The 27,311-nt window shown below is 37.4% G+C and overlaps 2 protein-coding genes across 2 annotated transcripts in view; one reads left to right on the forward strand and one right to left on the reverse strand.

Annotated features, from left to right (window-relative positions):
• Window positions 1–3,761, reverse strand: part of LOC135198966 (uncharacterized) — a 96,242-nt gene extending 92,481 nt beyond the window's left edge. The window contains exon 1 of the mRNA XM_064226889.1: window positions 3,693–3,761. The gene's annotated coding sequence lies outside the window, so the exon portion shown is untranslated. The remainder of the gene's footprint in view (window positions 1–3,692) is intronic.
• The window catches only part of LOC135198984 (small G protein signaling modulator 1-like), a 528,765-nt gene that overhangs the window by 394,306 nt on the left and 107,148 nt on the right, over window positions 1–27,311 (forward strand). The gene's annotated exons all lie outside the window — the stretch shown is intronic.

The following is a 27,311-nucleotide window of genomic DNA, read 5'->3' on the forward strand; positions in this document are numbered from 1 at the left end:
GAGTTAATTACATTAATCAATTAAGGGGCTTTTACATATTAGCTGTTCAGGAGATTTCCCAGCTAAGTTAAGTCTTCAACTCTGGTCTGCTTTTATAATATTTCAATTAATTTTGATTAATTCATGATAATCATAACTGAAAAGTGTCGAACTTGGGGTTCCTTTTGGTGAGAATGCTCCCTGGAACAGTGGTAGATCCTTCGAGATGTTCTTTCCTGCACTTTATGCAGATAATTCGGAAACATTACAGCATTAAAAACATCAGCTTCTGTTGCAATTTCATTATAGAAGGAGGTCTTACAACACTTCATCGCACAACTGAGGAAAAGGGTGGGAAGACGAAACTTCTGTTACTTAGCGTCGCAAGGGAACGAGGTCAATGACTTCGATAGAAAGGAGCAAGAACCTCCCTCCAGCAGGAACACTTCCGGTGTACTCAGCTGTCCTCTGTTGCCCCGAAGTTTTCCAACTTTTTTTTTTTTTTTAAACCTTAGGACTATCTGTCAGTTACTGGCCCTGGGGAATTTTGTTCATTCGCTGACAGTTGGCTGAAGCTGACCTTTTGAATTTTTTTTTCTTTCTTTTTTTAGGCAGTTGAAACTGGCAATCCAGTTTTCCCTTCCATGCCAGTAGAGAAACGAATTGAGGACGAGATGGACCCTCCTACCTCTTAAAGAGTGGGAAGGAATAAATATGAGGAAAAACATAGCCAATAAAGAACTCCAAAAGTTAGGTGTTAGATGAAGAGAGTCAATGAACATTTCCATCCTGTTTCCAAAGTTTCTACTTCAACAGAAGCGTCAATCAATCAAAAGTGCCAGCTGGGATAATGCCAACAAGTTTCCTACTTAATTATCCTTATTCCATCCTTTTAATTTAAGGGAAGCTTAAAACCTTAGCAGGTTCTCTTGAATTTCAGATAGCAGTATTACGTGGGCAGGGCGCGTGTTTCTCAAAGCAAAGTTAATGGTGTCAGTTGATGATAGTAATAGGCAAGTTGAAATGTAGATTTGACCTTTCACCAGCCACATTGGGCTTGCGATAAATCAAGATGGGTTAGAGACGGTTGCCGTTTGTTGCTACCGTTATTGACTCATTAACTGAATTATACAGTGAATTAAAAGATTCACTGAGTAAGACAATTTTGACTTCACGTGGCTGTTATTTTCAATTCACAAAAAGTGTAAGTGACATTGGCTGAGCTCTGAAATATAAGATTTGGATGACTAATACGAAGATAAATCTATGGGAAATAAAAAAAAAGGAAAAACCAATGCGTAGTGTTTTTTTTCTTGTTACTTGGCCGTTTATCTTTGCGAATCCACATTCTCTCACATAAGAGAAATGTCAAAGGCCTTAAAGTTTAGAATATGTAAATACTGTCCCGATATTGAGTAGTCATAAGGAAATCTTGGAACAGTTATGATTTGATTATATTTTGTTAATTTTATCTTTTTTCGGTTTTCCTTACACGTAGTGGCCTATGCCAAGAAATCCACTAAATTTTTTAGTATATTTGATAAGAAATATAATCCCAATGGGGGCTTGCAGTCCGGGGGCTTACAAAGACTGCATTAAAGTTCCACCATAAAAATGGTTTCCCAGCCCCATGACTAGACATTAATGATAACAGTATTCCTAAATCTCTTTGATCTCTTCTTTATTTTGTCCATTTTTTTTTTTTTTTTTTTTTGCTGCTTCGAACATCTTCCGCGAAACGACCTCAGTGACGATGCAAACTTGAGGAGCAAAAGTAAAGTTTGGCGAGACAAAGCTTCAGGTTTCTTTTAAAGAAGAGAAAGAGCTCCTTTACGATCTTTCCCTCTTTTGCGCTTTCTATCCTTCCTTTTTCTCTTGCCTACTTTCTTTCTCCCCGTCAGGCGTCCTTTATGCTACTCTGATCATTTCGCAGTAACGTCGTCTTGGAACAATGAGTAATAGACGAAAATTGGCTGGAATAATAATAATCAGGAAGGAGTGAGTACTCTTCAAATTTCACAGCTCGGCATATTCATTTTGAAAAATCCTTAGGAAATAATAAAAAAAAACACCAGTGACAAGGTAGCTGTTAGGCTAGCAGTTATGATTATATATATATATATATATTATATATATATATATATATATATATATATATATACATATTGTGTATGTACACACGTATATGTATATGTGTATACATACACACACACACACACACACACACATATATATATATATATATATATATATATATATATATATATATATGATTAATTGTATTGACTCAAAGAGATAATTGTTATGTAGACTAAATCTACATTGAGGAAAATGTGAAAAGTAGCAATTAAGTTCCGCTTGGATCGACTGTTTCGTCCTCCAGCTAACCTTGACGAGTGCAGTTTCTTAGTAAGAAGTTTACAAAGTATAGGCAAAAGATTGCGATACAGCAAAGAAATTGATCAAACGACACTTAAATACATAATTTGTCAGGCATGTCAAAACGCATACTGTCAAAAGCAGTCTACGTCTCTTAAAGATTGCTGTGCAGGGGATTTTGTAATGTGATTACAAAAAAGTACAAATAGAATTACATGTATATTTGATACATACCTATAACTACGTATTATAAGGTTTGGCTTTAACCTTATAAACTGTATTCATTTTAGATTGAGTGAAACGCAACACTGGTCAGTTTTGTGTTATTGGAAATTATCAGGATAGCCAATTCTGTAGAAATGCGTGTAATATCATCATCAAAATATTCTGCACAAATTCATTTAGTGCTAGGAGAAGCACTGTGTGTGTGTGAGAGAGAGAGAGAGAGAGAGAGAGAGAGAGAGAGAGAGAGAGAGAGGCATGAACGTGAAAACATAAGGACGTTCAAAAAATTATTATGCCTTTTGTTTGTTGGCCCAAGTAGTGCATCAGGGTCCCTGTAATTACCGAGGTGATATGTACTGCCCCAATCCTCTGTAACTAGACTCGATGCTCATCCCATAAGGAAAGTGAATTTCCTGTAGCAGATTGTGCTGATAAATGCTTTCTGTTGTTGTTCACTTTAAATCATTTTGACAAGCCTGCTGAACCAGTTTTTAGACGCATGCAATATCGGGTTTCTTCATTTGGGTTTCTGAATATGGTTTCAAGGCTCGTTATAGATGAGCATATTCAAAACGTGCGAGGAAAAAGAGTCGTGGTTATTATATATACATAAACTTACATGTAACATGTATATAGTACACACACACACACACACATATATATATATGTGTGAGTGTATGTGTGTGTACGTATAAATGTAAATTGCACGAGTTATACTGACTTAATCTTTGGCGGATATCGTATTGAGGTGATTAAACAGATTTTTGGTGTAGTTGCCTAACTTTTTCAATCTCATTCCTGAAAGAACCAATTTCCTAACGGCTTGGAAACGGGAAATATACCGTTAGAGCTTTCCTGTTCAAATTCTCGTATGAGTCTGCTGATGTGGATAAAGTGTCTCCCGATTCGAAGGGAAACTTTAGCGTTCCTACACCCTTGATGTAGCCAGTTTTTAAAAAGTAGTTTTCCCAAAACATTTCAACCGAAACATTTGCAAAGGGTTATCGCAGGAGTATCTGATTGATTTAAAGGCATAAATAACTCGATTTAAGCAACTTTTGTTAAGCTTAAACCTTTTTTAAGTTTTAAATAATACTACGTGGACTCACTTCTTGTATGGAATCCCTTCGGGGGTGAAGTACGAACGTCCGACCACTAGCAAATCCACTGCACAAATGGCTGTGTCATGATGGAAGACCATCTTTTATACCTCGTCCTACTTCGTCTTCTTCGTCTTCCACTTCTTCAGTTTCAGTGAATTATCATTGACTTATTTACTGAAGGCCGAGATTGTACGTCGATTCATCTCCAAGGTGTCATTGCGACCCGGTTGTAAGTTCATACCAATGCGTTTGTTGTTCTTTTTGCCATTTCATGGGCATAAAATCAAAACCTGAATACAGATTTTTTATACAAAGATATACTTATATATTACGTATAAATGTAGGAAGTGTCAGAGTATGCTAGTGAAAAATAATAGAAGATTAGGTTTATGTATATGTATATATATCAAGTATAAAAGGCCCGTTAAAACCCTCTGGTTTAAAGCTAAGGACTATATCTCGGTGGACTACTTCATAAGGGTGGAAGTTAGTCCACCGAAATATTGTCCTTAGCTTTAAACCAGCGGGTTTTAATTGGACTTTTATAATTAAGACGTATTCTGTTTTAACCGAAGAATTTATTTACATATATAGTATATGTGTGTGAGAGAGAGTCTGTGTATGTATGTGTGTGTGCGTGTTTAATTAAGAACACTAAACTCATTGAAAATCATGCATATTACAGTATATTTTTAGAACACAGTAATCCTTTAGAGTTTCCGGAATATTAGCGAGTATCCATTGGAAAGGTTATCCCAGGTATAATTTTATATACGGGATTTTTTCAGTCAAATGCTGAAGTATTTACACGTACTTACGTCTGCAGATGTGTCGGAATAAATCCTTACCAGACATGTACGGATTTGTGTGTGCATGGAATTGCTTTGCTTGGTATAGTTGACTACTTTAGCTCTATTAAGAGGGGATCCGAATTTAAACAGGTTTGTTATACATAACAGGAATTTCAAAGCAACCATGCAAAGCAAAAGCATGAAGAGATGAGACCAGCAGGATGGTTGTGTTTTTAGGCAGTCAAAAACCAAAATAAATAAATAAATAAATAAAAAATAACGAAATACATTAAACAAGAAAGTCTTCATGAAAGGCCTGGTGGTTGTGTACGTGTGTGTGTGTGTGTGTGTGTGTGTGTGTGTGTGTGTAAGCCGAAATGAGTAAGCTTTTTCAGTTAACTCAGCGAGCGTCCTACAATTCCACAGACCTAATTTACCCATTGGGAGAAAACCCTGGTCTTCAAAGTAACGTTTGCTCACATAGAGTAATGCTTTGTATTCACGCTGTTTATTTGCCTTCAGCATATAATTTATACTTGTGATGACACTACACTTGGAATGCCTGTGTTTTTGTTGATCTGTCTTCTAAAGTTCCTCTGTGTAGGGGTCTGGAACAACACCTTGGGTAAACACTCCAGGAAACTGTGTCAGCCGAGTCGACCGAGTAGAAAGCAAGAAGGATCCCTTCAACCCGGAAGTGGAGGGAGGAGAGCCTCCCCCAGAAAGGGGCGGCTGGAAATTCTCCGTCAGGGAAAAAAGTTCCCTCCATAGGAGAAGGATGCTCCCGATAAAGAAAAAAAAAAGCCAAGAAAGAAGGATTATTTCTGTAAAGTTTTGCCATCCCATATGTTAGGGCCTTCTAAGAACAGCTGGGCGTTTTTTTATCAGTGAAATAATAAAAATAAGATAAAAAGTCTGTTTGGAAAGGTTTCGGCATTGACAGATGGATGATGTTATCATCCCGGGAGGAAGAAGGGATTTTGTCAATAAGGACGTGTTTATGTCCGACTTAATCCAGACGCTGTTACGTAGATTCACGCTTACTCAGAAGCGCTTCAGTGGCTTGGTCGGTATGGTGTTGGCGTGCCACCTCGTCCGCGAGTTCGATTCTCGGGCTGTCCATTGAGGTGTGAGAGATGTGTATTTCTGGTGATAGAAATTCACTCTCGACGTGGTTCGGAAGTCACGTAAAGCTGTTGGTCCCGTTGCTGAATAACCACTGGTTCCATGCAACGTAAAACCACCAAAGCAACAAACAAACACACTCAGAACAGCTTTTTTTTTTTTTTTTTTTTTTCCGACTACTGATTTCAGTGTTTGGGTTCGATCTCCGCTCTGCCAACAAGGAATCGGAGGCAATTATTTCTGGTGATAGAAATGAATTCCTTGATATAAAGTGGTTCGGCTCCTACAATAAGCTGTAGGTCCCGTTGCTAAGTAATCAATTGGTTCCTAGCCACAAAAAAATATAAAGGTGCGTCCACACGGTCGAACAATGTCAGACGGACAAACATTGTTACGAGTTAACAATTGTCTGCCGGTCTTTGCCTTGTGAGGAGAGTAAAAACACTGGAATACAACCTCATCTGGTACCACTGTTTGTTGCCAGATCTACTTCCATCGTTTCCCCGCTTATGCCGTCATCCTGCTTCGCCTATGGTATGGTAACAATGTGTGTCCGTCGGATATTGTTCGACCGTGTGGACGCACCTTAACCCTTTGGGCCAGCCCTAAGAGAGCTGTTAATCAGCTCAGTGGTCTGGTTAAACTAAGATATACTTAACTTTTTTTATTAGGTAATGATTAATGGGTTATGTTAAATTAGGGTTAGATATAAAGTTGGAGGAGGAAATTAAAGATAATGAGAAACGTATTATGATAGTCAACGTATATTAAAGTTTAAAAAAAATAAGACATATAGGAGACTGTATTCAATGGAGGCTAAATATTTCCAAAAGCTTTTCGTGTACAGTGGTATAAACTTAAAATAGTGCTGCTGTGTGAAATTTTAACAAATTTATCTGTATTATGAATTTTTATCACATCACCGTGATTCATAGTATACATGCGTTAAAACTACAAATGTCCCTTAATATCCAATTCGCTCCACCTCGGAATTAATATATTTTTGTATATGTTAACCGAAGGGGAATTTTGTAGTTGATCATAATTTCGTCCTCTCGTGGATTCGAACCAGCGCACAGAGGAGAAATCAGGACTTCAGTGATGTTACCGCACTTTTCGAATCTATGAAAGGTCGAAATTATTATCAACTAAAAAATTCCCCTTCTGTTAACATATATGAAAATATATGTAGAATCTAATGGTCACTTTTTTACGAGATACATATGCAATTTAATAGCCACTATTCCCTATTAACTTCTGGATTTTTTCTTTCTTAAAGAGCAAAGAATTCAGGAAGTTAAGAGGGCACTGTGGCTATTACAATTGCGAATTGGATATTAAAGTACACTTGCAGGTTAATTTAATGCACGCATATGTATATTATTTACCAACTTCTAAGTCTGGAGAGTCTATTGAGCTATCGCTCAATTAAGTAGGTCATGTAGATGGTTATATGTTCTTGGCATTTGGTTACTTATTTACTCAGCCTGGATCTTTGACTTCCTTTTCGGCTGGCAATTCGTTTACACGGTATCAGTCGCTTTAATAAATACGGCATCAAATTTACAAGACGATTACGGGGTGGATGAACCTGTGGTAGAACCCTCCACCGTGGATGATGCATCCATAGAGGTACTGTTATCAACAAACGTAACACGACCTAAACTAACAAGGGGAAGGTCCAGCATAGTTCGTTTACCCGGTCACTGACAGAGAGACAGAGAGAGAGAGAGAGAGAGAGAGAGAGAGAGAGAGAGAGAGAGAATGTATGCGCACTTTCCCCAGAGTGCTCAATCAACGGTCGAAGATTAGTCAGCAATTTACATGCATAGCTTCCAATACGTCATGCCTAACCTTCCTGTTATACCAAGAGCGGGATGGGGAAATGACTTATTAATTTCGAAATTGTTGTATTTATTGTTTTCATTATCATATCGACAGGAGGTAAATATATGAATTGTGAATAAGTCGGTAAGGATAAGATGGAGATCCTGTTTCACGTAGACATTGACGAAAAAGGAACACAGGTACGTATCGCAACTGGAAACTCATACCTACATCCCGCATTAACCAGTACAGTTGTTATCACACACACACACACACACACAAACATATATATATATATATATATATATATATATATATATATATATATATATATATATGCCTCTATTTATGCAAATGAAGAGTTTAATACATATCAGCATCATGATCTGGTAATCCACGGAGGCATTCAACCTCAAAAAATTGAAACCACATATCTCTCTCAATTATCTGCCGTTTCGTATTTATACACTCTTCTCTATCTCCCTGGGTTTCGCGTCCTCTTTTCTCGTAGTTAATGAACCCAACAGTATTCAGCATACATATATACAGCTGTAAGAGTTAATATCTGATATCTTAAGCTTATAGGAGGTTAGAAACACACACTTTCCTGTACCCATTGAATGTTGGTTTATTTACCTGCTTCAGTCATTTTCATCGTTTTTTTTTATTTGCAGTGGATAACCTCTATCCTTCATTTCTTCCCGTGTTGCTTCAGCCTTCTCTCACGAGAATTAGAGAAACAGATAATGTATTTTGACAGCAGAGTCAGCAGACTACACTTATAATTTTTAGTGTAAATTTTTTTTTTTTTCAAAGAAACTTTTTGACGATGTGTGTTTCTTTTGCTCTATTCACTGGGACAGAAACAGTGTGTCTTTCATGTGTCACTCACCTGGCCACGCAATATTAATCTTTGTAATATTTCTGGAAAAAAAATTTTTGTCTGATAACAGCTACAGACATTTTTCTGTATCTCTGCCTGACTAATTTTTGCTTAACCATAAAGGTAAGTTTTGCAATGATGCCATCGTTTAAAACTAAGCATTTGTGAATCTACAGATTTTTGTTGCCATGCCCTTCGAAGTGTTTTTCTGAAAGTGTTTTCTGTTTACACACCTAATGTTAATTCTAAAACCACTGTCAGCTTTTGCCTTCTATCAACACTTCCACCCTCTTTCCGCAGTCACTGAAGCTTCTCCTAACAGCCACCGAGAGCGCAAGTGTCCACAACATCGTCCTATCCTACAGCTGCTCCTATAGCTGATTCACACCAGCCGTGCATTTGATGTCTAGGCCAGTCCCTTACGACGCTCTTGATTGGCTTCACATAGGCAGGATGTATGTTCCATCTCTCCTGAGGGATACGCCTTTCAGGAGAGGTGGAACATACATCCTGCCTATGTGAACTCTCTCGAGAGACTGGGAGTTTCCAGCCCAGTAATTGGCTTATCAACAGCCAATCAGGAGCGTCGTAAGGGACTGGCCTAGACGTTGAATGCACGGTTGATGTGAATCTACTATAGTACACCGCTTGCCTTTCTCGTACGTCTTTCATTTCTTTATAAAAGAAAATACTGAATAGCCTTGGAGGCAAAATTACCCTAGTCCAAGACCCACATTTGCACCAAAGCTGTGACCTTTAGTACCACAACAAAGACTTTATTTCCTAAACTTATCGTTTTCCCACAAATTGTCTTCAGCACGTGGATCCTTACCACACTTACATACATAATATATGTGTGTGTGTGTAGCTGTATCTATTCGAAGTGCGTGTGCGTACGTGTGTTTTTATGGACAGCAGTTTTGCGGTATCTTCAGGACTTGATCTTGCGGGACCCTTTCTCAAAATGAAGGAAACCTTTTGGCAGACATTTCCAACTCAAAATGATGACTAAATGGCTTAAAAGCAAAAGGCTGTACTATGGCTCTTGAAAGTAAAGGCAGGGCGCCGGTTTTTTTTTATGCCGTTTTATTTTTCCTTTGCGTCTTTGCACTCCTGTTAATGAAGTTAGAGAAGCCATGGGAAAAGTTTATTGTCGGGTAACTTCAGGAAGAATTTAGGAAGAAAAGTGACAATGCAATAGTCCCAGTTCGTTTGAAGAAGTCTCATTAGAAATTTGGCTGATTTAGGTAAGAAAACATTACCATGAGGGGTCAGATGGAAGGGTATTTCACCATCATGGCTCACGAGAATGAACAAAAACACTTTTGGTCTATCGAGTGTCCGATTTGCATTGTATACAGGTACTGTGTTTACACCTTTATAGTCTACAAGTGAGGGGTCTACAGAAACAAGTCAGGTCAACTTTGGCTCGTTGAACTGTGACACAAGCGCCTCGGTGGCGTGGTCGGTATGCTGCTGGCGGGCCGATTCAGTAGCCGCGAGTTCGACTCTCGGTCATTCCACTGAGGGGTGAGAGATGTATATTTCTGGTGATATAAGTTTACTCTCGACGTGTTTCGGAAGTCACGTAAAGCCGTTGGTCCCGTTCCTGAGTAACCACTGGTTCCATGCAACGTAAAAACACCATACAAACAAACAAACAAACAAGAACTGTGATACTGATGAATGAAGTTGGGGGCTATGGAATCTGACTTTTGATTCTGGCGATACAAATTACGACAAATGTAGTGTTTTGTCGGGATAGATGTCTGAAGATGTCTGATGTAATCTGTTTAATAAACCTCCTCTAGTAGTTACATATTCTCCATTTACATGACGATGAATATGTTGCAGGCTCGTTGATAAAAAGCAAAGCAAGTTGTGTGTGTATGTGTATATATATATCTATATATATATAATATATATATATATATATATATATATATATAATATAATATATATATATATATATATATATATATATATATATATAAAGTAGGGTATAAGTCTACCGTCTGCCTCAAATTACATAACTCGAGAATCTACCTTTGATGAAGTTACGACCCAAAAGTCTGCTGCGTCAAAATGAAGTTTCTGTTTTTACTTTTGGTTTACAGCTAAAGAAGATATATCGGAAAAAAAGAAATCTACTCTACGCTACGAATACGGAATCAAATCAAAGGTCCTACGAGTTAGCGTGCAAGATTTTGCTTCCATTGGGACTTCAGCTTAAATGTCTATAGTTATTGTAAGTTGTAGACTATGTATAATGAACCTACAGGAAATGAGTCTGCAGCTGATGAGCCTCCATCTTATCTTTGTTTACATATTGCATTTGTATAAAGTGTGTCTAAAAGATCTTTGTACTAAATGCTGCTGTTTCATCTGATGTGGAACTCTGATATATACGTATATATATCCCTCTGACAAAGGAGAAAGGGATTCGGCGGGCGAAGGATTTTCATTAATAGCAGAGCTTTGGCGGCTGTATCCATTGTTTGCTAACCAGCGACTTTTAATTTCCCATTTTTCAACACTCCCGTCCGCCGCTTTCACCTGAAAAATAATCATCGTCTCTCTGGAATGGGAAAATGGTGTCCGTAGGACGATGATTAAGTCCTCATATGTCTGTGAGAGTTTCTTTGTTCGTGCGGGTATTTGTATGCGAGTGTTTACACACACACGTACATATTTACCAATTTCCGGTCTTTCTTACTCGGGGTTGGCTCTAGAGAAAAACATTGCAACAGTCACTGCTATTTGCTGAATGAAGGACGAACTCCTTGTTCCCCCCTTAGGGGTTTAGCACCGTGAGCGCACCTCATGCAGTGCACTGTAGGTATTACTTAAGGATCTTTGCAGCGTCCCTTCGGCCCCTAGCTGCACCCCACTTCATTCCTTTTACTGTACCTCCGTTCATATTCTCTGTCTTCCTTCTTATTTTCCACCCTCTTCATAGTCCAACTACTTTGAGGTTTTCCTCCTGTCACACCTTTCAAATCTTTCAACTTCCATTTTTCCTTTCAGCGCTGAAAAACCTCATAGGTCCCAATTATATATTCCATTCCATTCCCTTGTGCTTCAACGTTTCCAACCCCCACTGCGCCACTGAACGCTTATCTAGCAAGTCACTATTTGGTTCATAGATACTAAGGCTCATCCGCTTCGATACTTCTCTCTCTATCTCTCTCTCCTACATTTTCCCCACATGATCAAAGCGCCTAAGCTGACGTTTTTTCAGGATCTTTATCATTTTGAATTTTTTCTTATCTGAATCCTTCTTTTAAAATGTGTGATGAACAAACAATTGGTCTCATAACATCTTTATTTTTCCATAAGCAACATCTGCAGTTCATTTCTATGGATAGATTATATTTAGCTATATATATTTTATCTTTTGCTTCCAGCCTTTAGCAGAGAGAGAGAGAGAGAGAGAGAGAGAGAGAGAGAGAGAGAGAGAGAGAGAGAGAGAGGGGGGGGGGGGGCGGATTTGAAAATACGGTTGTGTTTGGAACTCAAGGTCTGCTGACCACATTGCCATTATACATAGTGCAATGTAAAGTTATGAGGTTTAGCTTAAGTGAGCTGGAAACTATTTTATTCTTATATATAACACTGCAAATAAAATGAAATTGTGTTTTTGGTTTTATATGTGGTGAGCATTCCAGTTTTGTTTACGGTGATTTTTTTTTATATTTTATATTTGTTTTTTATTTTCTTATTGAGCTGTATCATTGTTATTTTTTTTTTCAAACATTAGTTTAGAAATATGAATAAATTTTTAAAGCTAGTCATTAAAAAGTCCGTCTGCATATCGTCCAAAAGAGACCTCAATTACTTGAGAAAACGATTTTCATATACTACTTCTCTTGAAAAGGAAATTGAATGTCTGAAATAATCTGATTTTTTTAATGGATTTTCTATTGTAAAGGTTAACTGATCTCTCTCTCTCTCTCTCTCTCTCTCTCTCTCTCTCTCTCTCTCTCTCTCTCTCTCTTGTCACAAAAGTACCAAAAGATCATTTGCACTGAGTCTGTCAAGTGGTATTTTAATATAATAATAATAATAATAATAAATAATAATAATAATAATAATAATAATAATAATAATAATATGCTTTACATTAAGAATTATTACTTTCTGTCTTAATACATATCCCATTACGTTAGGCTGAATCGTCAACGAACCATTTAACTAATTCTCTCTCTCTCTCTCTCTCTCTCTCTCTCTCTCTCTCTCTCTGAACAACGTTTAAAAATCTTGATCTCTGTTCTGAAAAATTAACTATCTCTCTCTCTCTCTCTCTCTCTCTCTCTCTCTCTCTCTCTCTCTCTCTCTCGAACAACGTTTAAAATAGATTTTCTGTCTGAAAAATTAACTAATCTCTCTCTCTCTCTCTCTCTCTCTCTCTCTCTCTCTCTCTCTGAACAACGTTTTAAAATTGATTCTCTGTTCTGAAAAATTAACTAATATCTCTCTCTCTCTCTCTCTCTCTCTCTCTCTCTCTCTCTCTCTCTCTCTCTCTCTGAACAACGTTTTAAAATGATTCTCTGTTCTGAAAAAATTAACTAATATCTTCTCTCTCTCTCTCTCTCTCTCTCTCTCCCTCTCTCTCTCTCTCTCTCTCTCTCTATGAACAACGTTTTTAAATTGATTCTTGTTCTGAAAAATTAATAAATCTCTCTCTCTCTCTCCTCTCTCTCCTCTCCTCTCTCTCTCTCTCTCTCTCTCTGAACAACGTTTTTAAATTAGATTTTCTGTTCTGAAAATAACTAGTATCGCTCTCTCTCTCTCTCTCTCTCTCTCTTGAACAACGTATTTAAAATTGCTCTCTGTTCTGAAAAAAATTAACTAATCTCTCTCTCTCTCTCTCTCTCTCTCTCTTTCTCTCTCTCTCTCTCTCACAGAAATCCTGTTTCATATGGTAAAGTAATTCATTCAATCTTCTTATCTTTTCTTTCACTCTTCATCTTTTTCTTCTTCTTCAGGACTCTTTTTGTGACAAAAGAAAAAAATTTCAACGGCCCGAGGGTCTTTCTCGATGATTTCTCCTTCATGACTACATTGATTAATCGACGAAGTTGCCGGTGCGTTGTCATCTTAATCGGAGATAATTAAGTCTTATAATTCGAACCCCTTCTGCCCTTTCCTCCCTAATCTTGTAACGCCGGCTGGATAAACCAATCAGTGCAGCACCCTGTCGAACTGTAATATTTTTCCCCGTAAAGGGCGTAGTGCCGTCAGTGGACCTCTTGCGGTGCACTGTAAGTATAACTTAAGCTTCTTTGCAGCGTGTCTTTGGTCCCTAGCTGCGACCATTTTCGTTCTTTTTACTGTACCTCCTTTCATATTCTCGTTCTTCATCTTACTTTCCACCCTCTCTAAACACTTGATTCATAGTGCAATGCGAGGTTGTCCTGTAACACCTTTCGAACCTTTGCTGTCAATTTCCATTTCAACACTGAATGACCTCATAGGTCCCAGTGCTTGGCCTCTGGCCTAAATTCTACATTAAACTCAACTCAACTGGAAGTATTATTAATTTAGGGACATTTTGAATTTCCTTCTGCTGGATCACCTGTGCGTCTTCCAAAAGAAGAAATTCACTAGGAATTTTTTTCCCCTCGCCGTGACATATTTTCCAATATTCTATTTAGGGTTCCTGTGAACCTTGTGCTTATGGGCTGCTCTATCAGCAAGAGCCCGTGCTGGCATAACGCAGGCTTAATAAGAAACAAGTACCGGGTACTGTTTATATTAATTTGCAACTTTCTTTTTCCCACACGTAAGATTCCGTCAATGCGCATGCGCAGACGAAGGCAAACAGACGAACAGGTTTCCTCCTTCATCTCGAGCTTACTCTTTTCACTTTGAAAGTCACAGTGGCACTTTCGTATGATGCTCTCACGTATCTACCGATGAAAGGATCTGGGATCGCACAGTTGGTAACTTGAATGAAAGAGATAGTAGAGGCTTCCGCGAATGACCAACATCGCTTTTATTTTTAGTTTTCTGTAAAAGATAACTAATTGAGATAACTTCTTGTCTGTCCGTCCGCCCACAGATCTTAAAAGCTACCGAGGCTAGAGGGCTGCGAATCGGTATGCTAATCACCCACCCTCTAGTCATCAAACATATCAAATTGCAGCTCTCTAGCCTCAGTAGTTTTTTTTTTTTTTTTTTTAAGTTAAAGTTAGCCATGATCGTGCGTCTGGCAGAGTAACATCATAGGCCACGGCCGGCTGAGAGTTTCATGGGCCGCGGCTGAGAGTCTCATGTAGCATTATGCGCTGTACAGGCAACTCAATCGCGCCGAAGAAACTTAAGTGCAATTTTTACTTTTTTAACAATTGATTCATAGTGCAACTGCTTTGAGGTTTTCCTCCTGTTACACTTTGCAAAGCTTTTACTGTTAATTTCCGTTAGCAGTGAATCAGTACACTGCAGTAGATGTTTTCTCTCTCTCTCTCTCTCTCTCTCTCTCTCTCTCGACAGAAATCCTACGAAATCCTAGACCCGAAAGAGGATCTCCAGAGTCTAAGTATAAAGTTTGATGAAACATCTGCTGGTTTCATATCGAGGTCATCAAAGTCGCTCCATCCTGCTGTGATTACTCTTGGCTTTTTTTTTTCGCTATTTCTTTCTCCGTGTCTCTGTTCTCTCTCTCTGGGCGTATGTGGAAGCCTCTCTCTTCTCTCTCTCTCTCTCTCTCCTCTCTCTCTCTCTCTCTCTTCAGTGAAATGCGAGCTCTCATACCCAGTGGGAGGGGGGTAAAAAAAAATGTTTGAAAAGAAGAGAGATAAAAATGACTGCCAATTTTGTTGAAGTTCGAAACCTTTTGCAGTGCCAGCGATTTTTTTTATTTATAAAAATGTTTCATTTTCGAGCTTTGCTTCTCGAATAGAAGGGTAGGCGTAATATTTGATCCCTTTCAGTCAGAGGAAAGCTGCACTCGTTGTTGTTGTTGTTGTTAACTTGGTCTCTTACCCGGAGAGATATTTGTAATTAGAGTTTAATCATTTGCTCGTTGCTTCTGTTCACGTAATGTCTTATTTTTTTTCTTCGAAGAAAGTGAGTAAGGATCGTTACCTATTCCTCTTGTCTGTTGGTTACGAAGCTCTTCACAACGCACGACGAATAATCGTGTTCTTCTCCAAACGGGCAAACAGCAAAGGTTGTTAACCGATAGATAAGGACTTTTTCGTCATTCGCTTTCAGATAAGCCGCAGTGTTTTAATTTCTTTAATGGTGATATAGGGTAGATACTGAAGCTTTTCTCCCCTTATTTAGCTGTGAGTGTTTTTCAGGTGTTCCGCTCCCAATACAGATTTCGTTGTTTGAGACGTAGCCTTGAGGACATGACACCTGCCTACTTTTCATTTGATAAAAACACGAAGCTCTAACAGCTTCTGATGATATCCTCTTCACCAAGTTAGTAGACGATCCACACTTAGACCTGTTCAGACTACATTGACATGCACACATTTTTTTACATGAAAACCAGACGCTTTGTCATTTCAACGGGGAAAAACAGAGACTGAATCCTGAATGTCTCATTAATTATAAAACGGGAAAAAACAAGAAACATGACAAAAACATAAATCTGAGTTCCCCTTTAATGTAGAAATATTACAGAAGTGTCATCTTAAATGCCACATTAAATGGGAAACAGGACAAAGAGAACCCTGATGCCCATTTTAAATGAGGGGCTTCAATAATGCAATCCTGAAGTCCACATTAAACGAGGAACAAGACAAAAATTCAATCTTAACCAGTAGATGAGCGACGGGAATCCAAAATTCAGTATTTAAAGAGAAACGTGGCAGTAATTCAGTTCTGAGCTGCGCAGTAAATGAGAAATCAATATATGGCTTAGCTTGAATATTTACTAAAGATCAACGCACTGGTAAAGAAACATCCTAATTAGCGCACCAGTATCATAAGAGAGCACTGACGGCTTCTAAGGTTAGGACACAATTTGATTATTAATAACCTCTCTCACTGAAATTATATTTTTGTTCAGTTTATAGCCATTTTGCTGTACGTTTGTCAGCAAGATGCCGCAAAATCTGACCCATGGCGGATTTCCTGGCAGCAACAAGTGGTTAGACATTTCATTGAGGAGTGAGAGATGTATATTTCTGGTGATGGAAGTTCACTCTCGACGTGGTTCGGAAGTCACGTAAAGCTGCTGGTCCCGTTGCTGAATAACCACTGGTTCCATGCAACGTAAAAACACCATTCAAACAAACAAACAAACCATGCAAACAAACAAACAAACAAGTGGTTAGATTTGAGAAAGACAAGAATGTAACATATGGTTCAGACAAGACCTTTTAAATGGCGGGGTTGCACAGCCTTGCTTCCAGTATTCCAGGGCCAGGAAACCAAGGCCTGCAAGCGACTGGAATCGATTTTGGTAACCAAATTTAACAGTTACTCCTGCCTACTAGAGCGCCTGACCGTAGGTTATGCCCCGTTTGGACGTCAAATATCTCGTTAGCATCCTGGCAACTCACTGGGTCTGGTAGATAAAACATATATATTGAGAGGGATTTGATGATGGCGGAGGTATGTATTCAGTGAGTGCGTTTTACATATTTTCATTTAGAAAAAAATTTCTCTTTTTAATTTAATATACTTCGATTATCGTACATTATTATTGAATCATATATGATAGGTTTTGTTTGAGTAATACTAGTTGCATATTGCAAATAGTACTGTGAATTGTGTTTATGTTTTTCGTCCCTGATTAGCTTATTATGACGAACTTTTTCGAACATGGTCTGGAATGAAATGAATGACCACTGGTCAGCAGCGGTTCCACTCCCCGAAGAGGAGGGTTGTCTTTATCGCTGTGATTATTTCTGTAGATGTGGTGACACTGTATCTGCACTACAATTGAGTTAATATTGACGTGGATTCACAGGGATATTTTCCTCGCGTTTCAAACATTCACCAATAAGCATATTTCCCAACTGAAGATGAATGGGTAATTCACCACAAAGGGAGGATTTTAAAGAGGTTTTGACCAATTAAACGCCGTTAATACGTTTCCTGACCATGTAATAGTCTGGTCGAGGGAGGTACCCTCATTGCGTAATTCCCCGAAAAGGGAAGAGATACTATTTTACAATGCAAATTTGCTCTGTGTATCTGGCAGATGAGATTCGGGAGAACTTCCTCATCCATCTAGATGGTTGTTGGACTTTGACGCAAGCGTTCCTTGTGAATATTTTCTGCCCGCGAGGGGTAACGCTAATGCATTGAGGAAACAAAAAAATATACAAAACGAGATACAAAAAATATACAAAACGTATCATAAGTCTCGGTGACCTCCATCCGTACTTGATACCATAAAATGACGTGGGAATTTATTGTTTCTATAGAAGAAACCAAAATTTGCTTTCATTTCATAATTAGAAGTATCATTTGCACTATGTAACTTTAAATGATTATATTTTGTCAACGAAGTTGATATACACTAAAGGTGAAGGTTTTCACTTTATCAAAGTTCATTTCTGTCTTGAATACTGTGCAATAGATTAATGATGATTTCACCATCCCATGTCGTAAGATATTTGCAATTTGACTTGTTCCAGTGCTTGAATTAGTTTTCAAGTATAAGATTTTGTATTGTATTCAAAATTGACAACACCCAAGTTTTGTTCATATAATGTTTTTAGTATTTATTGATATAATCAACAGATCTTGAGAAGTAGGTTTATATGGGCCGGTATTCCCTTTAAGGAAGAATGAAATATATGGAGAAATAAGACTGTTAATATTGCTTAATAGAGACGCTCTCAGTTAACATAATTGCTTTTTATATCTCTCAGCAGACCTGGCTATGTACCATAATTAGTAACCGCTGCAGTGTGGGGTCTGCGGTGGGAGGTTGAAACCGACATTTTTTTTTTTTTTTTACTGGCTGCTCTATGAGCAAGAGCCCTTGTTGGCATAAGGCCACCTAAATCTAAAACAACAACCGACATTCTTTGAAAGCTCGAATCTCAAGTTAGGGGCCCCTTGGGCTTGTTTCATGTGAATAGGTTTTATATATATATAATATATATATATATATATATATATATATATATATATATTTAATTCAGTCTTGTGGGTAACATTATTGATATTTCACTTGAAATTTAAAGTGAAGAATGATTTTGTTTCAAGTTTGAAATATTTTTGAGATTCTGAATCGGCGAAATGACTTACTGTGTAATGGTCTTGAAACCGTTAATAATAGTGGCAGTAGTTGTAGTAGTAGTAGTGATGGTCATGTAAATGTCACTGCCTCGAGCAGTTTCAGTGGAAAAATGCAATGACGTTTCCACGAGTCAAAGTAATGGATTCCCGACTGATTCTCACCCTAGCATCAACATGGTGAAAAGATAAGCGCGAGAAACAAAGATCCCGAGAAAGAGTGAGGCAGGAGGAAGATAATATGAGCAGAATAGAGTCAGTGACACAAGAATGAATAGCACAAGAGGAAGTCTAAAGATCAATGATAAAGACGAAGAAAATGGAAGGCGGATAGGCAAGAAAGGAGCGATGCAAACACGCACGATGGTTATAATTCTATAGTACATTCACATCAACCGCTTATATATCACAAAATAGCTCATATTACTCGTTTATGTATGTTGTCAATAAGATCTGTTGGTTTAGATTTCAGATTCTTTAATTCACAAAGGACATACTGATGTTTACGCCAGTCCCTTACGACGCTCCTGATTGGCTGTTGATAAGCCAATCACAGGGCCGAAAACTCTCAGGGATACTCTCAGGGATACTTTTGAAAGACTTATCTCTCAGGAGAGGTGGAACGTACATCCTTCCTATGTGAACACACTTGAGAAATCTGAGTTTCAGCCCTGTGATTAGCATATCAACAGCCAATCAGGAGCGTCGTAAGGGACGGGCCTAGACATCAGACGCACGGTTGATGTGAATCCGCTATAGGACCTCGTAAGGAGGTTAGACTTCAAGGGAACAATCGAGAAGATAAGTTGCTGTTCGGGGAACGTGAGAGTTGTTTCTCAAGTATTAAAAGGAGGAACTGAAACGGAGAATGATGAAGACGAACCGTTTCCACTGATTTAACAGGTATTACGACAAATAGCCAAATGTCAAGTGTGCTTGATCGAAAGAAATTAATCGTCAACGAAATGTTTTTATTACTGTTGCTCTTTCAATAACAGTTTTTATGTACATGCCATAAGTATTGTTATAAATCTGTCAGAGAATAATCAATTAGAATATGTCTCGTGCTCATTATTGTAATGAATGAACAGGCACTCTCCTGTGATAGGATTAGGAGACCAATGCTGCCATTCGTCTTTTGAGAATCCAGCAAGTGGCCACGAACGGCGATGTAGCGAACGGCATTTTTGATCGAGGACCTCTTAGGCATTTCCATTTTGTGCTTTATTTCAGGAGTGAAGTATTTCATTCAAATAAGAGAACTCTCTCTCTCTCTCTCTCTCTCTCTCTCTCTCTCTCTCTCTCGTTGACAGAAGTATTGACAAATGTAAGAGACGGTTTATACACACGCATCATATATATATATATATATATATTATATATATATATATATATATATTATAGTATATATATATATATATGTATGTATATATATAATATATCATATATAATATATATACACTTTATATGTATGTATGATATGTATGTATATATATATATATATATAGATATATTATATATATATATATATATATAGATATATATATATATATATATATATATATATATATATATATTATACCCTATAAGTGTTAATAGATATATATATATATATATATATATATATATATATATATATATATATATATATAGTTACAGTTGCTTGTATATATTTACGTATGTATATATGTGTATATGTATGTGTGCACACTCTTAGATTTACTAAATGACGCAAAGTAGAGTTCTCGATGACATTTCCATTATGAGAATATCAGATTTTATCTTATACTTTGAGATTAACAGAAAACGGATTCTTTCAATCTTCTTAACTGTAATAGTTTAGATTCTCTCTCTCTCTCTCTCTCCTATGGCCCTGCAACTCAACCTTGTGCTGCATCCTTCATCATGTATCAACGACTTGCCGATCGTTCATCCATCGATTGCTTCTATTCTCACCTCTGGATGAGGCTGATTGATTCAGATGTCTTTAATCGAGTAAGAGACATTACTCTCGCATAATCTGTATTAACTTGGGAAGGATGAAATGAGACTCGAGAGGTCGTTGTTGGAACTGCTGCATGCTATACGTTCATGTTCCACGATTCTTATGATCTCCACTCTGATTGGTCCACGGCAGAGGTGTCCAAACGGCCAAACAGTCAATCGCAATCTACCAGTCATAGCGCCTCGGTGGCGTGGTTAGAATAGTGTTGGCGTGCCACCTCGGTGGCAGCGAGTTCGATTCTCGGGCGTTCCATCGAGGAGTGGGAGATGTGTATTTCTGTTGATAGAAGTTCACTCTCGACGTGGTTCGGAAGTCAAGTAGAACCGTTGGTCCCGTTGCAACGTAAAAACACCATACAAACAAACAAACAAAAGCAATCTACCAGTCGATCGCCGTTCCCCCACAATCCTACATAAACAAAAAAAAAACAGACATATATATATATATATATATATATATCATATATATATATATATATATATATATATATATATATATATATATATTACGTGCGGCAATTGTACTCTTGTTTTATCGTTCTATGGCGCTATTTGGAAATTTTTTTCCCACGTAATAATATGTGATTATGTAGTATGGTAGATCGTAAGAGAGTTACAATCTTCAGAGTACATCTCGGAGACCAAAAGTCTGGCCACCCCTGGTCTTCGGCCTGCTGCGGAATAAGGCGCCCTTGTTTTCGCAGCTGTTAACTAATTGACCCTCTTGGGTCCCATTGTGACATTATTGCTCCCCCTGCCATACTTATAAATTTCGTCACAAACTTCGGTCATAAACACCAGAGCTTGTAGGTCAGCTTCGCGCGCATTTCTTTCCCGCCCGCCCCAGACGCCCTTCCGTATACCGAGCAGGCCTAATGCTCGTGACCTATTTTTTCCCTGTTTCATTCTGGCTTCCGTTATTACGGGCAGCAGACGCCCGTCCCAGCTGTCTTGACTCTTAAGGAGATCGGAAAGGATCTGCTTTGGAGAGACGCTGAAGACAAGAGTTGCCTTAATCCTCTTAGTCAAACATTTCATGTACGAATGTATTTTACGAAAACGCTTCGTTGCCGCTGTGTTTCCTCTCAGCAGAGCTGCCGAGATTAATCCTGCAGTACGTTGTAAGATCAGTGAAGTCTTGGGAGCAACGATGAAGTAGGACGAAATTAAAAGGAAAATGATTAAAAGGAAATAGAAAGGAAATAACGAAGAGAGTAATGAAGGCAAAGAATCGTCATAGCATGGCCACGGAGAGCATACTCTGCGAAAGCTAGTCATATAATATATATATATATATATATATATATATATATATATATATATATATATATATATAATATACAGAGAGAGAGAGAGAGAGAGAGAGCTGGCACAACCGAAAATACCTTACGTTATTTGTCATTATATATGTTAGCCTAATATCTGGATAACGGCGAAGAGAATCTGATGAAACTTGATAGCTATGTTAATTAGTTAATCCTTCTGAGAAGATACATCTTTGTTAAAAACCGGCTCGAGTTGATTTAGTTTCCATGACGACCGTTGTCTTCCGAAGCGGATTTCATTTAAAAGTTAAAAACATCAAAGTTACCTAATAAATTACTTATTAGCTTTACATTTTTTGTCCAGTCCTTTAGCTGTTTAGTGTTTGTTAGGACAGAATAGTGAAGAATGGCCAGAATTGAATGTTTCACGAGATGACGTTTTTATGGCTGGATACTTCAGCATAAACTGGAAATTAGTGGAAAATGCGTTTGATGTTCTCCCTCTGTGTTATACGAACATGCATGCAACCATACATACATACACATGCACATATATGTATTATATTATTATATGTACATATATTAATATATGTTCATATGTATATATAACATCCACGTAAGAAGGTGAATGAAAACCTGGACTTCGAACAAGTGCTTTCGTAGTTTATTCAAACGTGAACTTGAAAATGTAGAATAAACTACGAAATTACTTGTTCCAAGTACCTGTTTTCACTCGCCTTCTTATTAACGTGGATTTTATGATTTTCTCAAGCACGCTTTCAGTCGCTACATGGAGAATTGATATATAATTATATATATATACATATATATACACGTATACGTGTGTGTAAATAAAATCGTCTGTTAAAACAGGATACGTCTCAAGTATGAAAGACCCATGAAAGCACTCTGGTTTAAAGTCAAGGACCATATGTCGGCGGACTGCCTCCCACCCTTATTAAGTAGTGAATGACAGGAAGAAATTACATTGGCACATCTCCCACTACGTATATATTTCGCCAATATATATAACTTCTTCTGTCATTCCCTACTTAATAAGGGTGGGAGTCAGTCCACCGGAATATAGTCCTTAGCTTCAAACCAGAGCGTTTTAATCGGCCTTTATATATATCATGTTAAAATAATAATAAGAGCATTTCCTATGATCAGTGAAATAACCAACATCGCCTACATGTCCAAAAGGATTAATTAGTAGAAACCCTTTGATTCCATGGTTGTTTACACAGCCTGATAAGAGTTTTTGGACCTTTCATTACTTTTATTGCAGACCAAATTGATATCACAGAAACATTAGGTATTTGGATTTTCTGATTTTTCTTTATTTTATAGAAGTTTAGAAAAGATGTAACATGTTTTCTACAGTTCGACAAATATTGACTTAAAATGTATCCATTTTAATCATTATGATAGTCATTCTTAGTACCCTGTGCATCAGTTATAAAAGATTATCATTATTTTTAGCATTCGATTACTACCAAAATTGTTATTATTATTATTATTATTATTATTATTATATTATTATTATTATTATTATTATTATTATTATTATTATTATTATAATTAGTATTATCATCTTCCTTCCTTCCTTCCATTTTTCAATGAAATTGATTTATACTTTGTTGGTAGGTTCCTTATTATTATTATTATTATTATTATTATTATTATTATTATTATTATTATTATTATTATTATTATTAGTTTTATCTTCCTTTCTTCCATTTTTTCTATGATTTTGAAAAATACTTGGTAGGTAGGTTCCTTGTAGACTGGTTCATGATGAAATTAAACCATCGTCAAAACAGATGCTGAAATGAGGACTCCATCTCTTTCTCCGTGGATCGTACCAAACATTTCGTGTTCCTCAAAGAATATTAATAAGAAGAAGCAGCCAGAAACGACCAGAGCTCTTTTTTAAGAGAGAAAATACTATTCAGGCCACTGGCCAACCACCGGGACCTATGAAATCGACAGTAAGAGGGTTTGAAAGGTGAAACAGGAGGAAAAACTCACAGTTGCACTATGAAACAATAGTTCGATGAGTGGAAAGTCAGATGGAATAGAAAATGAACGGAGGTACAGTAAAAGTTATGAGAGAGGTTGCAGCTAGGTCCCGTGACACTACCCTGCTGCTAATTTTTAAGAACATGATGCAGAGCATTAGGCTCAGACGGAGATCTGTGTAGATTATTGTAAATCGGAGGATGAAGTTTGGTATACTTTCGTGTTAGAGGATGACCATTTTGAGAGGAAGCTACGAAGACAGCATTTCATTGGACACAGCAGAGATGACAGCTGCAATCCGAGCTTGGGATCTAGCATGTCATGCCATTCAAAAGCACACGGACTTCGTAATATACTCAGACTCGAGGATCGCGCTACTCGTCATAAATAATAGTAATTCAGTGGATCCATCTATTTGCAATATTGAGAGTGACTTTTCCCCCGGAATATTCCTTTTGTTTCTTCTGGGTCCCAGCCCCTGTTGGTCGACAAGCAAGCGGAAAGATGATGCTCAAAAAAGTATATATCAGATAAATCGAGTTCCCCACTTGGAAATGAAACGACCCATAAGGTCGTATATTTGAGGGAATGGCAAGGGTTCTGCTCTGCCCTTCTGACCAGCAATAAGAAATATGGTAGCATCAGCGATAGCATAAGTTATTGGTTGTTCTCCTTCAGAGGCTACAGTTGTTTTATCGGCTGAGGTTTGGGTACGCCTCAGCTTACTGGGGAAGGCAGCAGTGCCACTGATTCTGTGCCCTATGATGCAATGCATATTTGGGTGCGTTGGTCGAAGTGCAATGCCAATCAACGGAGATTTCATCTTGATGGAAAATCCTTGTCTGAAATTTTAGGGGATGATGCAGATAACCCTCCTCAGTTTTTCAAGGACATTATGACTTTCAGATTTATAATTAATTTATTCTCCTAATTTGTTTTTTTCGATTTTCGTATTGTCTGAACATATGTATCCCATATTTTCATAATTTTTTAACCAAAAAATTTTTTTTTTCAACTTTTACGTTTTTTTTTTTTTTTCAACGTTTACAGTTTCTCAACATATGTATTGTTTCACATAATCTGTCATGATTATTTTATTTTACTTTATTTTTAATTAATTTTTTATATGTATTTAATTTTTTATTATATAGTCATAACGAAAGGAATGCGAGTACCTTAATGATCGTTAACTATTTTGTCACATTTGGAGCTGAACGACTCAAATTCCTTAATTCCATCCATCCATCCCAATATTTTTCACCTTGACCTATAGGTCCAGGTCACCAAGTCACGTCGAAGGTCAGCATTTCATTTTTACTTTGGTTTGATGAACCTCTGTGCGAGTTATATGTTGCACTGTAGGTAATGCAGCCATCATAAATGTTTTGAACGATTCATTTCGGATTTGACCTGTAGGTCCAGGTCCATTTAAATGTCAGAATTTGATTTTTCTTTGCTTCTGATGAAAACTTTGTGAGACAGTTCAAGCTGAACGTGAGATGACCCGAATATCATAGATACTGGATCATCACAAACTTCAATCTATTGCCCAAAGCGTAATTTTAAGAAGTGACTTTAAACACTCCTGAAAAAAGACTCTCAGAGGAGAGAGAGAGAGAGAGAAGAGAGGAGAGAGAGAGAGAGAGAGAGAGAGAGAGAGACTGACTTTCATCCAACCGAATCCATTTGCATAGCGGTGTCTTTTCTTGCATGACTTTCCATTCATTACACGCTTCCTTTCGTAATTCAAAATTCATATTTCTGGAGGCTTTTCACAGAGAGTGCGCGCGCTCTCTTTTCCCGTTAGTTTTCAGATTGATTTTGCCGAAACCGTATTTTGAATTAAGTTCTCCAGAGCCTTTTAAAAACTCCCCAATAATCTGTCCAATCCCATTCAGATCCCGCGAGGGACATAACAGGAAAGTAAGACATATTTCGCTTGAGGTTTCTTTCGTTCACTTGGGATACGAGCTCAAGATACGTTTGCCGAAATGCTGTTAGATGCGATTGCGTGTAAATACTTCCATCTTTCAAAATGATGTAAAAGAGTTCTTGCTTTTATGCTTCTATATTCTGTAAGTTGGTAAAATTCTCGTGAATAAAACGTGTAAATGAATTATAGATTCCAACGTGACTTGTTTAGTTCAATCTGATGATATCAACATACGGAGAAAAATCATCTATTTCATGGATGTAATATAAAACTAATCCTGTTTTTAATATGATTAGCAATCTCTCTCTCTCTCTCTCTCTCTCTCTCTCTCTCTCTCTCTCTCTCTCTCTCTCTCTCACTTTTCTTTGAGACCTATACGCGTTCATGGATGTAATTTAATAAAACTAATCCTGTTTTTAATATGATTAGGAATCTCTCTTCTCTCTCTCTCTCTCTCTCTCTCTCTCTCTCTCTCTCTCTCTCAACTTTTATTTGAGACCTATACGCGTTGACACGTGCTGGTGGACTTATGTAACAAAATATATATGATAACAGGAAGCATATTTTGTCTAGCTTTGTAGTTACCATCATAGAGATCTCAAATTCAGAAAACCCTTTTTTGTTACTTTATTATTATTTTTTTTTAGCCTTTCAGTACTCTCGATACGGCAGAGGTGAACGCAAGTCTTTGTGAGTCTCTATTTCATATAGTTATTGATTTATTTTGGATTTTATCTATTTTATTATCTAAGTTCGCTTCCCCTTCGTTGTTCATTAGTTCGGTTACTTGGCATGGCAGTTATATTTTTAAATGCTTTCTTATTATATTAACTTCGTTTTTGAGTTCATTATTACTGTGATCACTTTTGGACTTCAAGCCTCCTCTTATTATTGCTTTCCACATCATCCAATTTTAGGATTATGTACTTAAGCTAAGCCTTCGAAAGTTTATCTCAGAATACAAAAAAGACCTGATTTTACAGATATTAAGCAGAATACATAAAAGACCGGATTGTACAGATACTAAGGTGCAAAGAAACAAAAAAGGGAGATGGTATGGAAAATAAGTAGAGTTAAAATTGACAGAGAGAGAGAGAGAGAGAGAGAGAGAGAGAGAGAGAGAGAGAGAGAGAGAGAACTATTCTTTATTAATTATAAGTTGACGGAAATGGGATTACTTCACATAGGCATTTATTATACAAATATGACCTAATTACTCTTGAAGGGTAAGCTAGGAAATCTCTCTTCTTTTATTACTTCGTCGCAGAAAGTATGTTGAAGATTACATTAATGAAATCAACAGCAGCATAACAATAAATGTGTTATAGAGCTTATTTACTTGATAGAACACAGTACCATTGAAGAATGAACAAATATTGACTGGATCTACGGAAATAAAGAAGACCCTTTTATGCAAATAAACTATTTTCTTCTCTTCCTCTCTCTCTCCCCCCTGAGTTTAAGACCAGGTACTAAAAAATACCAGGTACGTTCGTCCTACAGTTATGCGACTAGAGCTCTCTCTCTCTCTCTCTCTCTCTCTCTCTCTCTCTCTCTCTCTCTCTC

The sequence above is a fragment of the Macrobrachium nipponense genome, chromosome 23 (genome assembly GCF_015104395.2).
Source record: "Macrobrachium nipponense isolate FS-2020 chromosome 23, ASM1510439v2, whole genome shotgun sequence".
Taxonomy (NCBI): Eukaryota; Metazoa; Arthropoda; class Malacostraca; order Decapoda; family Palaemonidae; genus Macrobrachium; species Macrobrachium nipponense.